General features: G+C 35.7%; 1 protein-coding gene across 1 annotated transcript in view; it reads left to right on the top strand.

Moving 5' to 3' along the window:
- The first annotated feature begins 7,552 nt into the window (after positions 1-7,552).
- Positions 7,553-16,021, top strand: part of TCF20 (transcription factor 20) — an 82,284-nt gene continuing 73,815 nt past the window's right edge. Inside the window, exons 1-2 of the mRNA XM_039335611.1 lie at positions 7,553-7,750; positions 13,217-13,292. The gene's annotated coding sequence lies outside the window, so the exon portion shown is untranslated. The remainder of the gene's footprint in view (positions 7,751-13,216; positions 13,293-16,021) is intronic.

Genomic DNA, 16,021 nt, shown 5'->3' with positions numbered 1-16,021 from the left:
ACTAACTTGGATGACTTCAAAAGGAGATTTGATAAATTCATGGAGGATAGGTGTATTGAGAGCTATTGATCTTGCAGATCCTATGCTACTTGCATATCTAATCCAGAAGAATTACTCTTATATAACAAGAAGGTATAATACACAGGGCTTTTTTTCGTCATAGAACGCCCAGAACAGAGTTCCAGCACCTATTTTGGATGGAACCTTGTAGGGTAGGCAAGGCAGATTGTATGACGTGTGTGAGTTCCGGCACCTTTTTTTTTTTTTTAAAGAAAAAAAGCACTGATAATACATGTACAAGATTTCATGTTACAGAAAAGAAAAGAGAGCATTACATCTATTTTGAATTAACGTCAGTTTATAAAACCAAGAAGAGGAGGAAGCTACACCTAAGAAAAAAAGCCTCAAGGGGAAGATGGGCTGTGATAGAGAAGTCATGAGCTTCTAATAGACTTTGAAATGTTCATTCCTGTTCAAAGTGTGGGAAGAATCCAGAGAAAGAAATATTTTGGGAAATATTAAAAAGACAGAATATATTTCCCCAAAGGAATAATGGAGAAGATCTTTTAAAAAAAGACAGAAACCAGCCCCCAGAAATCAGCCCTGCCACTAGGCAGAAGCCAGCTTTTAGAAATGCAAATTCAATAATCTTTTCAGAAAGGTTGGAGCCTTCCAGCTAGAAACTGAAGAAATTAGGAAGACACAGACCCTTAAAATCTACATACTCCACCCAAACTCTAAGGACTGGAGACATAATAGGATTAACGCACCAATACAAAAAGGGCACATTCAGACTCAGGTCAAAGTACATGACACAGGAAATACAAAGTCTCAAACAGGAACGAACCTCAAGAGCCCCAGAAGATATAAAAGCCCACTACTCTGCTCCATCTGGTCAGTTGTTTTTCCAGAGTCATCTTTCTGTCTGGCTCTCCTCTTCAATAAACTGCAACCTTCTTTCTAAAGCAGTCTCCATTTTGATTATTCCTAGCTTGCACTGGACCCTGGTGAAGATTTTTCCCTCAACAATTGCTTTGTTTATTTTGAGAAGAGGAATTCATTACAATATAGGCAGTGTCTAATTCTTTTTAGGATGCAAAGAACTAATGGGCTGAAAGTTGTTAAAACATCTCTAGGGGCAGCAGGCCACTCAAGGCAGAGCAGATAGTACATCTTTTTCATATGTGTTGTCCTCCTAAGAATATTTTGCTTTGATTTGTATTGGGATTGAGCAGCAACGTAACATAAGTGTTTGATTAGTGATAACACAATAGGTTCCAGTAGCTACCAGTCTCCCTTTAATCTCTCTGTCTCCTACGTAGAATACTTGCCTTGGTTATTGGATGATAGTAGGGAGCTATGTCAGCTTAATCCTCTATTAAGAAACTTACCATAAGTTATGAGGATGCTTACAGCAAATAATTCCATCATTAGTGTCTTTATACACATCTTTGTTACATTTGCATCTGGAGTAATATATACAGTTCCCTGATCCATCGTACTATATTCTCTACATTATTTATTACAAATGTTTTAGTCACTGGGTCTGCATTAGTTACTCTATTAAATGTTTTAATTTGTGTTGTAGGCCTCATCTTGTATAAGAATATTTACCTGTTGTAAACTTGTGCACAATGGACCCTTGATCTTACACCATGAGTATTTACATCTTCCATAATCTTTTTTATTGTTTGTAATTTCTGCTGCTGACATTTAAATGCTGGTCTGCATTTATGAATCTAATTCAATATTTGGAAGGCAACATCATGAGCCAATTAATGCTCACTTTTAGAAGATCAGTAGGAGAGGGTGAAATGTTTTAAACTAATCAGAGCCTTTTCCTGAGCTATTTATTTATTTAGCATACGGCAAAAATGTTAAAAAGCACATCACAATTACAACGCCATTATGTGTTAAATATATAAATAGTCTACCTTTAAATTTATAAATAGAATAAATAGTTTCATATTTGAACTATCCGTGGAATGGAGTAACAAAATTGCTGGCCCTCCTCTATGATCCATGCTTTTCTAAATTTGTAATTTGGAAAACTCATCAGTGACTGGTGTATGATAGATTATAAAAATAATAAAAATAAATTGTTAAGTTCCTAAAGTTTATATTGTGCTATGGCACCAGTATCTTGTTACTTTCAAAAGCCCTTGCATAGTTCGCAAAGTAGTGTGTGAGCAGTTTTGCAAATAAATGTTTTCCCAGCAGTTGTGACCATGATTATATATTGCTAAAGATTTGGGAAGGGAGGGGAAGAGTAAGAAAGATAAACAATGCATACCTGAAAAGAGAAGCTCCGTTAATAGAACACTAAACCTCTGTTGAGAGAGAGGAAGAGTAAAAGGTTTATTGCAGTAGAGTGTAATGTCTGAGCCAAAATGTGGCAAGAATTGGAAATAAACAGGAATAAACAAGTCCAGAAATTGTCATAAAAACACTCAAAAATACTCAAAAACTGTCAGTACATGATAGTATCTGTAATAAATTACAATGACATCAAAATGGCAAGTTTGTGATGATGTCAAACAAATGCTGCAGTTACATATTTGCATTGTATCTGACACTACATAAAACACAGCATTTGTGATTTATGATGTGTTGTCATTCACAGTTCAATAGATGTTCACATTTTGTGTGACTTAATATGGTGTTATAAAAATAATTACATTATTCAGTATTTGTAGCTTTGACTGATCTACTAATACATTTTTAAAGTTCCCTTTCATAAAAGTTTTATAAAAAGGAATACTTTTTCCATGGAATTTTATTCCCTTCTGTTTATGAGCATGCTCCTTGGTTCTTGGACAGGCCCTTATGGCTTTAAATAATTGCTGCCATAGAGAAGTGTTAGTTTCTTGGGACTTATTTTCTTCCCACATCAAAAAAAAAAAAAGAAAAGTGGGTGGTAAATTTGCTAAATGTTGTCTTCTAAATCCCATTCCTAGTTCTGAATTGGTATCAGATCCAATACAGTCTGCTGCCTGAAGCAGAGCTCCCACATGTCTTTCCTTTAGAGCATTGCTAATGATCTGTTCACCTACCAGCCCATCCTTCAAAGCAGATCCTTTTATCCTATTGCATAACAGAGTTACCAGTTAATTGGCTGAAAAATATACTTTACCTATTCACATATACACACAGACACTTTCTCTAATAGGTCTGTAGTAGGCTATTAGATTTGAAAAAATGACTGATCCAGTCAATCTGAGGTTTTTTTTGTTGCTTAGCTTAGATCAATGATGGTGAACCTTTTAGAGACCGAGTGCCCAAACTGCAACCCAAAACCCACTTATGTATCGTCGGGTGCCGGTTGGGCGTGGCCCATTGGGTGGGTGTGGCTGCAGTGGTAATGGCAGACTGGGTGGGACTAAAAAGTTCAATCAATCAATTCCAACTTTGCAAGATATATTTCCCCCCCCCCCCGGCAGGAAGTTGAAATTGATTGATTGAATCTTTTGGGGGGGGGCACACGGCGGCGGAGGCCTAAAGCGAAAAGGTTTTATAAAACCCAGCTGAAGGCCTAGGACTGGGGTGACAGCATGCGTGCCCACAGAAAGGGTTCTGCATGCCACCTGTGGCACGCGTGCCATAGGTTCGCCACTAGGGGCTTAGATCAAGCACTGATTGTTTGAATGGTTAGATAGGAAAAATAAACAAAAAGACTACAATATTTTCTACTAAATTTTAATTGGTGGCAAGTAAGTATCCTTTGTTTTTAGATTTGGTTTATGAGTATTGTCTCTTCTGGATAGTGAATGTAGGGTTATTCCTATCATGCAAAGAGTATGCAAAATCTTTATCTTAAAATAACATAATTATATAAATTTACTCTAGGCCAAAAATCAGATGTGAAGAATCAGCAAAGAAGTTGCAGCAGTTTTCATATAAAACAAGTTATAAATGTCACTCTAAATATACCACAACTCCTAATCATTTCTCTTGCTTTCTGCTCCATGCGTGTTTATCAGCATTGTATAATTAAACTCCTTTCAGAAAGCTTAAGAATTTCCTGTTTTAATAGGAAGGAGAGTAGACACTGGTGGAAAAGCAAAATTGGCTGGTGACATGTTTTTCCAATCCTAACTATATTGCACTTCAGATTGTATTATATACTGCATTTCTTAAAGTGGCACATGGAAATGACATGCCAAAAGTGCTACAAGAATGTGGCAATAAAAAGGTACAATTATTGCATGTTCTTGCAATACATTATAATAATTTTATATCATATAGTTTGTCTCGTGATTATGCATTTGTATAGCAAACAACAGGACTGCCTGCCAAAATAATACATTAAACTAGCATTTCTTGAAGTCTTCCAAAATAATAAATTATTATACTTTAGCGATTGGGTAAGGATGAAAGCATAAGCATGTTTTATAAATGCATTCAGCAGTAGATATACTGCCGAATAAAGATTTTTAATCTTCAGGGTGGAGACAGAATTGTTTTGGGCTAGATTCCTGCTGTATTTTAAGAGACATATGAGAAGATTCTTCACATCCCCTTTTATATCAATTCTAGTATTTCTAAACTGAAAACATAGCTATTGTTATAAATGATATCTTGCAATGTTTTCTGTCTTTTAGCGGCAGTCATTAAAAACATCACTGTGTCCGTCCCCCTGTGCAGTGGAGAAAGAGGAATTTATAGGACTAATACGAATTCTTTGTCAACACAGTTGCTACTGATTCATGTTTTGAGATGGAGAGGAGGAAGATTAAACACATCTCTCCTATTTTCAGGTTCTCATCATGTTAGGTTCATCCAAATTTTGTTGGTCTTCCTCCTGTTCTGAAACCAATCATAGTTCCTTTATATATACTGTATTTATTTTCCAATTTAATTTTCATTCATTCTGTATATATCCAAACCACCTCAGTGTACTTTTTACATATTGGTCACCCATGTTTATTCTTTACTCTAACACTTCCTGTTTTTACTATATATATTTCTTAAGTACTATACCAGATTTCTACAGGTAGCCCTTCACCTACAGTCATTTGTTTAACAATTGTTCAAATTAACAACAGCACTGAAAAAGGTGACTTAAAATTAGTACTCACACTTACAACCTTCACAGGATCCCCACGGTCACAATCAAAATTTGGGCACTTGGCAATCAGCATGTATTTAGGTTGCAGTGTCCCAGTGTCATGTGATTGCCATTTGCCACTTTCTCAGCTATATTCTGGCAAGCAAAGTCAATGGGGGAAGCTGGTTTCGCTTAATGATATGATTCCCCTAACAACTGTGGTGATTTGCTCAATATCTGTGGCAAAAAGGTTGTAAAACTGGATACAACTTGTCTAACAAAGGAAATTCTGGTTCCAGTTGTGGTCATAAGTCTAGGATTACCTGTATTCATCCAATCTACTCGTATGTTTCTCCTTGCATATACAACTCTCACTACCCTGTGAAAAAATGGAGAGCAGCATATTCTTAAACCATCTGATTGTCACTTCTATCAATAAATATTTATTTCTTGCAGCAGTGGTTTTCCACACCCTAGATTCAAACCAGAAAGGTCTTTTGGAATGGTAATTAATACCTTCCAAAGACATATTTGTGTAGAATTATTGAACATTCAAAAGGGTTCAGGAATTTAATCATATGGTATGCTTAAAACTGCATATGGTCCAGCAAAAACTAAGCTTCTCAGTTTTGAATTCATTCTGAGAACTCACTTCAAAGATGATGAAAGTGGTGGTGGTGGCAAATACAACACAGAATGCTTGCATCATAGTAGAGAGGACAATATGGTTAAAAAAATTGCATCCAAAAGCAGTAATGAATAACAAAGACTGACACTGTTCTAATTTGCAAAGTTTATACAATGTATGTATTCATACCCAAAAATTATATGTGTACCAAATGTAAACTAATGGAAACACTTGAAAATATTAAAAGTCTAATGGAAAGATTTCTTAAAGCACAGAAAAAACAAAGATTGGAGACCAGCATACAGCATGATCTAAAAACCAGTAAGGTCTGTTTGATTGGAATGGCTTAAAAGCATTTGTAATAAATAAAACATTCCATGAAATATCAGTCTTTGTTTTAAATCTTTTTTCACTTCTTACCAGGTAATCACATCAATGCATAGGCCCGTGGAGACCAATAAAACATGACTAAATTAGTGGAACAGGAAAATGCTAAGGACATAATTTATTGGACTCCAGTAAGACATTTGATGAAATAGACCAAACTTATTACTTGATAAGATAGAAAAATGTGGATTAGACATCACCACATGGATTAGTTATTGGCTGACCAAATATGCTCAATGTGTAGTTCTTAATGGAACTGCATCTACATGGAGTGTAGTATGCAATGGGGTACTTCAAGGCTCTCTTTTAAGCCCAGTACTTTTCAATGTCTCCACAAACATTTTAGGTGAAGGGATAGAAGGGGAATACATGAAATTTGCAGATAACACCAAGCTGGCAAGAATAGCCAATACTCCAGAAGATAGTCTCAAGATACAGAAGGATCTCAATAGACTTGAACACTGATCCCATCTAACAAAATAAAATTCAGTCGTGAGAAAAGTAAGGTTCTACATTTAGGCAAGAAAAGCCAATTGCACAATACAGAATGGTAGTTCCTAGCTCACTGGTAGTAACTGAGAAGAATCTTGGAGTCCTAGGGGACAATCTCTTAAATATGAGTCAGCAGTGTGCTGCAGCTGCCAAAAAAAATCTAACGTAGTCCTAGGCTGTATTAACAGAGGGATAAAAGCAAGATCACATGAAGTGTTAGTACCACTTTTAGTGCCTTGGTAAGACTACACTTGAAATATTGCATCCAGTTTTGGTTGATCTAATATAAAAAGATGTTGAGACTCTAGAAAGAGTATAGAGAACAGCAACAAAGATGATTAGGGGACTACAGACTAAAACATATGAAGAATGGTTGCAGGCTTTGTCAAGTTTAATGAAAAGAAGGACAGGAGTGACATGATAGCAATATTCTTGTATCTAAGGGGCTGCCACAAAGAAGAGGGGGTCAACCTATTCTCCAAAGCAGAACAAGAAGCAATGAATGGAAATTAATAAAGGAGAGAACCAACCTAGAAATAAGGAGAAATTTCCTAATAGTTAAAACAATCAATCATTGGAAACAGCTTGCCCTCAGAAGTTGTGGGCCCTCCATCACTGGAGGTTTCTAACCAGAGATTGAACAGCCATTTTTCTGAAATGGTATAGGGCCAGGGTAGGCAACCTTGGCTCTTTTATGACTCGTGGACTTCAACTCCCAGAATTCCTGAGTCAGCCATGCTGGCTCAGGAATTCTGGGAGTTGAAGTCCACGAGTCATAAAAGAGCCAAGGTTGCCTGCCCCTGGTATAGGGTCTCCTGCTGGAGCAGGGTGTTGGACTGGAAGACCTCCAAGGACCCTTCCATCTATATTCTGTTCTACTCTACTCTACTCTACTCTACTCTTACTTTACTCTATTTTTTTTCTTTTTCTTTTTGAATGGGAAGAACATTCTGCATCAGCAGATCACAATTCTTTGTTTTCTTTTTATTTCTACTTAGAGCACAACATTCTTTTCTCTGCTTTCCCCTTCAAAGAACTCTACCCTTGACACAGAGTGTCTTCAAACCTCCTGCAATATTAGCTAGCCCTTCAGGGCAATCATCTACTTTCTGTGAGAAAGGCACCAGATTGAGTGGAGCAGCTAGTCTCTCATGGCCAGAGAAGCATGGTTTCTTCATAAGCCACTCATCCTAACAGTAAGTGAAATATTGCCTTACAGTTGATCTTCTACTGGGAAAAGTGCCTGAAGAAGTGGAAATCTCTCATATTTGTTTTTACCTACGAAAGAAAAGGATGCAGATAGTAATAAATTTCAGCTAGTACTGATTTGGCATTATTCAGAATGCTTCCAATAGAAGCTCATTATTTGGTCTGAGAAGAATTCATGCATTTTATTGAAATATTGTCATTATGACAGACAATTTCAGTAACCTTCTGGTAAACCAAATAAGCACATCTTTAGAAAGGTAAATGGAAAAGCATCTTATGCAAGCCAAATCACCAAGTAATAAGGACCTCAAGATGAAAACAGAGTTGCCTATAGCATTTGATCTATTTCACCGTCTTTTAAAATGCAAACTATTTCCCGTGGTTTCTGGTTGTGGGCTTGGAATCAGAGAATGCCATCTTTCAGCAAATGGTGAATGGCAATGTGTAAACCTTGATTATCTGATGTGATCTCCCAAAGTGACTAATTCTGGATTTCATTCCTGTGAAGAGTCGGATTACTGGTACATAGAAAAGTAACTATAAGCTAAAGGATCCTGTTTAGAGGAATTATGTGCTTTCTTTAATAGTGATTAAGCTAAACAAACAGATGGTCCTTTGAATGAGTAAAAAGATGCCAAAGGAATATTGTTGCCTCTAATATAGTTGAGTGGTGCCGTTGATATAGCATCAGGTATGGATCCAACATTGTATTAGAGAAAAGTGAGCACTATGTTCCTGAATTTAGGATTCCTAGATTTCATCTTTCATTATAAGTGGATTTATTTTGTCTTCTGTGCATAAATATATTTTCCTTCTATATTAATTGAGAACCTATGTATAAGGAAGGGAGTGAGACAGATAGAACCTTTGCATAAGAAGACCCTGAAACTTGCCTCTTGAGCCATTGTTGAATTGATATAGGTTTAACAGACACTATTGCAGTGGATTTATATTAAACTTGCTTTAAGTTAAGCAGTGTGTTAGTTGCAAAAGGGGGTGAATAATGTGACAGTAAAAGAAAAGGAATGATGAGCTCTCCAAGTATTGATATACGATCTGAAAAAAAATTACACCACTCAATCAAACAGCTGTTTGGAAAATTTTCCAAGCATAATTCTGTCATAGAGTTGCTGCCCAATTTTGATGCCCACTGTATTTTTAGAAATACACAATCTAGAAATATTAATATATGTGTCTGTGAATGTTCCTACATCTATAAATATATAGTTATCTATACACTGTATCTGTTGATATAGAGAATAAATTCTTAAATGCCTGCAGTGTTCATTAGCTTTTTGAAATGAGAGACAAGATTACATTTTATTCAGCAATATTCATTGTCTGGAAAGGAAATGGATCTGATAATTCAAACATGGAAAATACATATAATTTATCAATAGTGGGCTGACCTATATGACAGATTCAGGTATTTTACTGGATTTCCGTTCAGGAAAGAACTAATGATAAAGGCAAAGAGGGAGCAGGCAATCATTGTGGTTCAGTGTTCACATGAATGTTCCAGTCACGTCCTGGAAGTCTAAACATGGAATTAAACTGTGACGTTAATTTTTCAGTGGCTCTTTCCTTTTCAGTTATCTATTCATTATTAACTTTGGTTAAATCCAATAGTAATATGCCCACTGTGGGAGTGAGATTTCCATATATGAATGTTTTCTGTGTGCATTTCATTTTATGGTAACTTTTAACTTTTATTGCTTGTTGGTTTCTTTTTTCTTTATTTTTATTGTTTTAATGTGGAGAAAGAAAGAAAGAAAAAACGAAAGGAAAAAAAAGAAGCAAGGTCATTTTTATATTACATTATATGTTAGATTGGAGGAGCATATAAATCCAACAAATAAATTATATATATATATATCTTATTAAAATCAATAAATAGTCGAACACCAAGAGGATAAAATTATAAAAATGCTAAAATTTATTTACTAGACCTAGCTTTCGTCAAGAGATCTTGACATCATCAGGGTGTAAACGGCAAATCTTTTATCATATGTGTGTGCAGGTATGTGTGAATGTATACATGAATATACATTCTGTGTTTTTTAAAAAAACAAAGCATTAAACCTTGAACACACAGAATAATAGTGATCAGGTTCTTTTGTTAGACTGATAAAAATACATATCTTTAAATGAGAAATGTAAATTCATGATGGTACTTTTTCCATTGTAAAAAGGTTTTTTTAAAAACTAGGCTCCAGATTCAATGAATCCATAGTTCAACATATATTAATGCCTCCTAAAGTTTTGCTATATAATTCATATTCACATCTTTCTTTCCAAACCATATTAAGAAGTTTATAGATAAAACAGTACTGAAGCAGATCCATATCATATGAATAAGCATACTCCAATTTACAGCACTCTTTCAGTGTAATGAATTTAACAGACAATTCTTTTTAAACACTTGCTGAAGTGGGTAACAAACATGAAAACATTTTGTTAATAAAATTCATCTGTAATCACTGAAGTTAATAAGAGGTGTTTTAATTTTTTATTCCAATGTTCTTGCAAATAATTTATATCCATATTAACAGTATCTTTTAACTGCTTTTAAAAATGCTGTAAATTTAGAATAATCCAAAACATATTTTAATGTTGATGGTAATTCAAAAGTTTTAACAATTACTAATATATCTGGACTGAAATTGTAAAATCAAAAGATATTTTAATTAATTATGCTATTCTGCAGTTTTAGAACAATCCAAATTTCTTTGGCAATAACTCAAGTGGTTTAAAAATGTGATTGACATAAGCTGATCTAAAGTATTAATAACCCTATTAGCCCACGGGTAGGTGGGAATATTTAATGTCTTTTCCCACATGTTAATTGGTATTTTAACTACCATTTTACATTATATTAGTCTGAGATTATCAGTTTGAAATATTTATATCTACAAATATTGTCCCTTTGGAACAAATACTAAATACCCAAACAAAGCTCTAACTTTTATAGATTAACACCTTTAAGGGCATAGGCTTTTACATTTTCATTTCCTGTGATATATTGATGGCTAACAATTTTAATGCGCACAGTTTTCAATGTTGAGTATAGAACAGGGGTGTCAAACTTGCCACATCACATGATGTGTCACAATGTATCATGACTTTTTTCCCCTTGCTGGAGCTGGGGTGGGTGTGGCTTCTGCATGACACATCTAGCCTATGGGCTGGCAGTTTGACACCCCTGGTATAGAAGGACATATTTCAATAAATAAATTCAATAAATTAATGATGTTATCTCCATATAAAGAACATAGCCAGTTATTTACTATTTCTGCAAATCAACACAAATGCCTCAACTACAGGCCACTATTATATTATATAAACAGTATTAGTTTTTTTTTAACGTAGTGGTGCTATCAGTAAGTAGTTTCTATGTATGTATGTATGTATGTATGTATGTACGTATGTATGTATGTATGTAAGTATGTATATCCTGAATTGGGTTTTATTTGAATGGGTGGGGGTAGAAATGAGAGAGAATAGGACAGAAGAAACAATAGGAAAATAGAAAATTACAAGTGGATGAGGAGAGGAGGAGAAGGATATATAAATGTTATATGTATATATATAAATAAATGCATATGATACATAATGTATATACAATGTTATACATATATACATGATCTTATATAAAATATAAAATAAAAAAGGACAACTGCACTATAAAACCCTTGTTCAACACTGTAGTTGAAGAACTATACATCACTGGTAATAAAAATTCCTTTTTGTCTATTAGTACTGACTAGAAAGGACTCATATCTACTGCACCCACATAAATTTTGGGGGAAGGAAGACTTTCATCTTTATGATCTCTACAAAATCAGATATGTTTTAAAAATTTACATAATAGATACACATAGTCCTCATTTAGTGACTGACTCAACTGGTCACAGTTGTTGCTAAATGAGGACTATGTGTATCTATGACAGTACTTGTTGAATCCCAGAGAGCCATTTGGAAGACAGCAATTTTCATCTCATAAATTATTTTAGCATGTTATCATTTATTATTTTGTGCCTTTAAAATAAGGAGGAAAGAAGGAATGTAATAGTTGGGGTTCTATCTCCTAAAAGCAATTGTGTGCTTCTGCAAAAGCAATTTCTGCTGTGTTTCTCTATAGCACCACTGCATTGAAATGCCTTTCATTGCTGCTCTTGTTCTCTCTTTCTCTTTCTCTCTGTATACTGTATATGTATATTTTGCTTTGAAAAAGGGGAATTTAGAGATAAAGGACTAAAAGTGAAAGGGATTTTGTCTCAAGCGCATAACAGTGGTTACAATCTGGAGGAAGGCTAAGTAGGCATATTATCACAGACAGACTTTCCAACTACCGCTATGATTGTGTTTCAGCTCAGTATGGAACAGTGCCAGTTTATATTACTTACTGCAGAATCTGGAATGGTTGAGAAATAGTATGGATGTAACAAGAAGACAAGATAGGAAAATGGAAGGAGACATATGAAATGGAGACTTTTTAAGAACGAATGGGGAAAAGCAGGAACTATGGCCAGGAGCTATACCTTGTGTGATTCTGGCCAAGAGGAAAAAATAGGCAAATACTGTAGAAATCATGCTGGATCAAAGAATGTGGACAGCCGCACAATTTAAATAGTACCAGAAGTGTAGTTTTAGTGGCTATGCCTGCTGTGCCTAAGGAAGAGTCACCATTTAGACACTAGTCAGTAGCCAAAATGAGAAAGGCAGAGACCAGCACGAGGAGCAGCAGAAATAGTGATGGGAAAATTAACAGCTATTGTTAATTTTCATCTAGGAGGCTAGAGGACAAGAAACCACATAAGAAACAATAAGAACACAAAGAACTGTGTCTTTGTGAACTGAGCACACAAGAAGGCAAATAAGCTATGAATGGATAACATTTTGCATCATCTAAAATATGAATTCCTGTTTGTGTGGTCAGATTAAAGGATAAGTTAGAGATGCTACAGTGTATAGTATTCCAGCCATACAGTGGCATCCCTCTCTTAACTGCTTGACTTTATCGCCAGAATGACAGTTTGCAAAGTATTGTTGCTGAGGCTGGATCTTGGGAATTCATGACTACTGTTGCAACGATGGGTCTGCTTCAGGTTATTATGGGCCTCCCTCAAACAGGAAGCTACATGTTAGATATAGTAATATATTGAAATAGGTGAGTTGCAATCTGTTGGTGGAAGGCATTTCTATTGGTTCTTATCATGGGCAGATTATTTTTTTATAACTATGAAGTGCCGGTGCTATCAATCTCTGAGGCTGGGGGAATGTCTATCTCACATGTCTGGTATACATTATGAGCTTTCAAAGGGCACTTAGTAAATTTCACAATATTTTGCCAGAGAGCTGCTAGGCTCGTAGTCAAAATCTGGAATACAAAAGATATGGAAATACCTGATACAATTATTCCCAGATAATCTTCCCTTTTTTGCTGATCCTAGGGGCTCCTTGGAATACAGATTCTGGAAGGCAGTCAACAATGGAAAATTTCTAAGTTCCAAGGAAACATCCACAACAGTGAGTTATAGCAGAAAAACAATTGTTGCCAGTCTTGTTCTCTATTACCTCAAAAAAAGTAGGGAATTATCAACAGTTTTTCCCAGGATGGAAATAGGATAGGTCAACTTTGTCTGGAGAAGGCAGTCCCAAAATATTTTAGTGCCAACTATATAGGATTTTTTAAGTTAAGCACTTTGAATTATATCCGAAAAGCTACTGCAAGCAGTAATATGTTTCTAGCAACTATGATCAGTGAATAATTGGACTACCATATTTTGTATCACTTGCAGTTTTTGAGTGATCTTCTGAGGCAATTCCATTTAGACTGCATTTTTGTATTCTATTTGGCTTGATGAGAGCCTGATTTAACACAGCAGGATCCTCCCATTTTAGGTAATGTACCAGGACTACCTGGTACATTAGATACCTACAGCAGTTGTGAGTCCAAGAGGAACAGATCATGGACCTATTTCTTTAATGGCAGTGCTTCTTTGAGAGACAACATAAAGCCCCAGAAAATAAACAGCAACTCCATCTTGCTTGAGTTCAGTGTAAGAATACATTGATATAAGAAAGTTCTGAGAATGTGGGGTATTAACAGGTTTGAAAGGAATGTATACATAATGGTATTTTATTGCAGTTTTGTTTTTGATTATTTTCTCAGTTGTAAATCTCTTAGGGTGGGTCCAACCATAAGCATCAATGTTACAACAACTAAATGCAAAAATAAAGGATATGACCTATTTCTAAAGCTTTCTTGTACTTAAGAAAGTTTTAGAAATATGTCCTATCTTTTAGTTTTTTATTATCATTGCCATAATTTTAAAACAGCTATATTTCTCACAACAATTTTCAAATAGAATAGTTTTCTCCTGAGCAACATTGTTGCATCCCAATCCACAATCTTTACTCTTTAAAACAAGAATCATTGCTTTTTAAATGTTATTGTAAAAATGTGCACAGGGGGAACACTTTTTTGAGTCTTGGAAGGACTCAAGGGCTTAGCTTTTAAATAAGTAGAACAGCAGACCCAATATCAGTATTACTCAATAAGAGGTGGTAATGATAATTCTATACCTGAGAGAATTAGGATAGTAAATGTTACCTGAGGAACTGTCTACTTCCAGTTGCTTCTACCTGGCCAATCCAGTCTAGCAGGATGGGTATGTCCCATCAGCGCAGTGTTTCTCAACCTTGACAATTTTAAGGCATGTGGACTTCAACTCCCAGAATTCCACAGCCAGCATTGTTGTCTGGCAGGACCAAGAGATGTATTGTTTTTGCTGTAGTCCCTGCCCTCTGGAATATTTTCCTTCCAGAAATTAGGATAGTCCCAACCCTGCCGAACTTTCAGAAGGCATTGAAGACCTGGCTATGTACCTGGACCTGGGATCCTGAATGTGTGTAAGGCTACCATTTCCTGGTTATGTTGACACCAACAGATTATAATGTTGCTCATCTGCTATTTGAATTTAATTTCTTTCTTGCATTATATTTTAACTGTTTTAATTGTTTTTATGATTTTTCACTGCCCAGAGTCATTGGTTTGAGATGGGTGGCTATACAATTTGAATTAAATAAACAAACCCAAAAGTGAGTAACCAGACTACTTTACTATCTACAACATACATTCATCATATGGATTTGGTAACTTAAGGGGCAGCTAAGCACCATCTACCATCCTGTTACATAATCTTCCAGACATACAAGCTTGCATTTGGAGGGTGATAAACTCATCTGGAAAAGCACCGACCTGGAGCAGATTAGGGTCTTTCAAATGTACAGAGTTGTCATGGGTGGGAGGAAACAGAAATGAAAATGACCTGATGAGCTGGCAAAAAAGCAAGTTAGAAAAGATGATGAAAGTTAGCAAACTATGCAGTACTTTTGCTCCTGAAGATTTGCAGTTTCCTGGGTATGCTGAAAGAGTTCCTGGATGATGAGAAGATCAGCATGGCTTTAAAGGAAGCCCAGAGTCTTGAAGGGGAGAAAAGGATTTCTGTTTAGCCATGAAAGATTCCCAGATAAGCATAATTAAAGCCCTTGATTGACTCTAAGAAGGTGACTTTAGTTATATTATAATTGCACACATACGGTAGTTATACTTTAAGAATAGATACCATGACATAGTAGCAGATGTGTGCCTCTTGAAGGCAGAGATAAAACTGGACTTAGATTGTCATTAATGCTTTTTATTTCTTGATTAGGTGCCCCTCCTCTTTTTCTAACCTAAAGAAATTTAAAGAATGCAGCTATAAATCAAGTTGCCATATTCCAGCCTGGCTTTGAGGGCTAGTAAAAAAGATGAGGATTTGTTTGCTTAAGCTAAATGCTGCTTATGTGATTAGCCTTGAAGCCTGAAAGAAACCAGTTTTTTCTGTATTTCAGTATTACAAATAAATAAAAAATAGTAATTCGCAAGAAGGTCTTTGTGTGCTGTAGTTTGTCTAATTAGATCTTGGGAAATTATACACACACATACACATGACAGGTTGAATATGCTGAATATTTAATGAAGAGAAGGACGAGGGGGGACATGATAGCAGTGTTCCAATATCTCAGGGGCTGCCACAGAGAAGAGGGAGTCAAGCTATTTTCCAAGGCGCCTGAAGGCAGGACAAGAAGCAACGGGTGGAAACTAAGCAAGGAGAGAAGCAACCTAGAACTAAGGAGAAACTTCCTGACAGTTAGAGCAATTAACCAGTGGAACAACCTGCCTCCAGAAGCGGTGAATGCTCCAACACTGG

This window comes from Crotalus tigris, unplaced genomic scaffold, assembly GCF_016545835.1.
Source record: "Crotalus tigris isolate CLP2741 ecotype Arizona unplaced genomic scaffold, ASM1654583v1 scf7180000017644.4837335, whole genome shotgun sequence".
Classification (NCBI taxonomy): Eukaryota; Metazoa; Chordata; class Lepidosauria; order Squamata; family Viperidae; genus Crotalus; species Crotalus tigris.
Note: the sequence above shows the minus strand (reverse complement) of the source record. Positions and strands in the feature narration are given on the sequence as shown.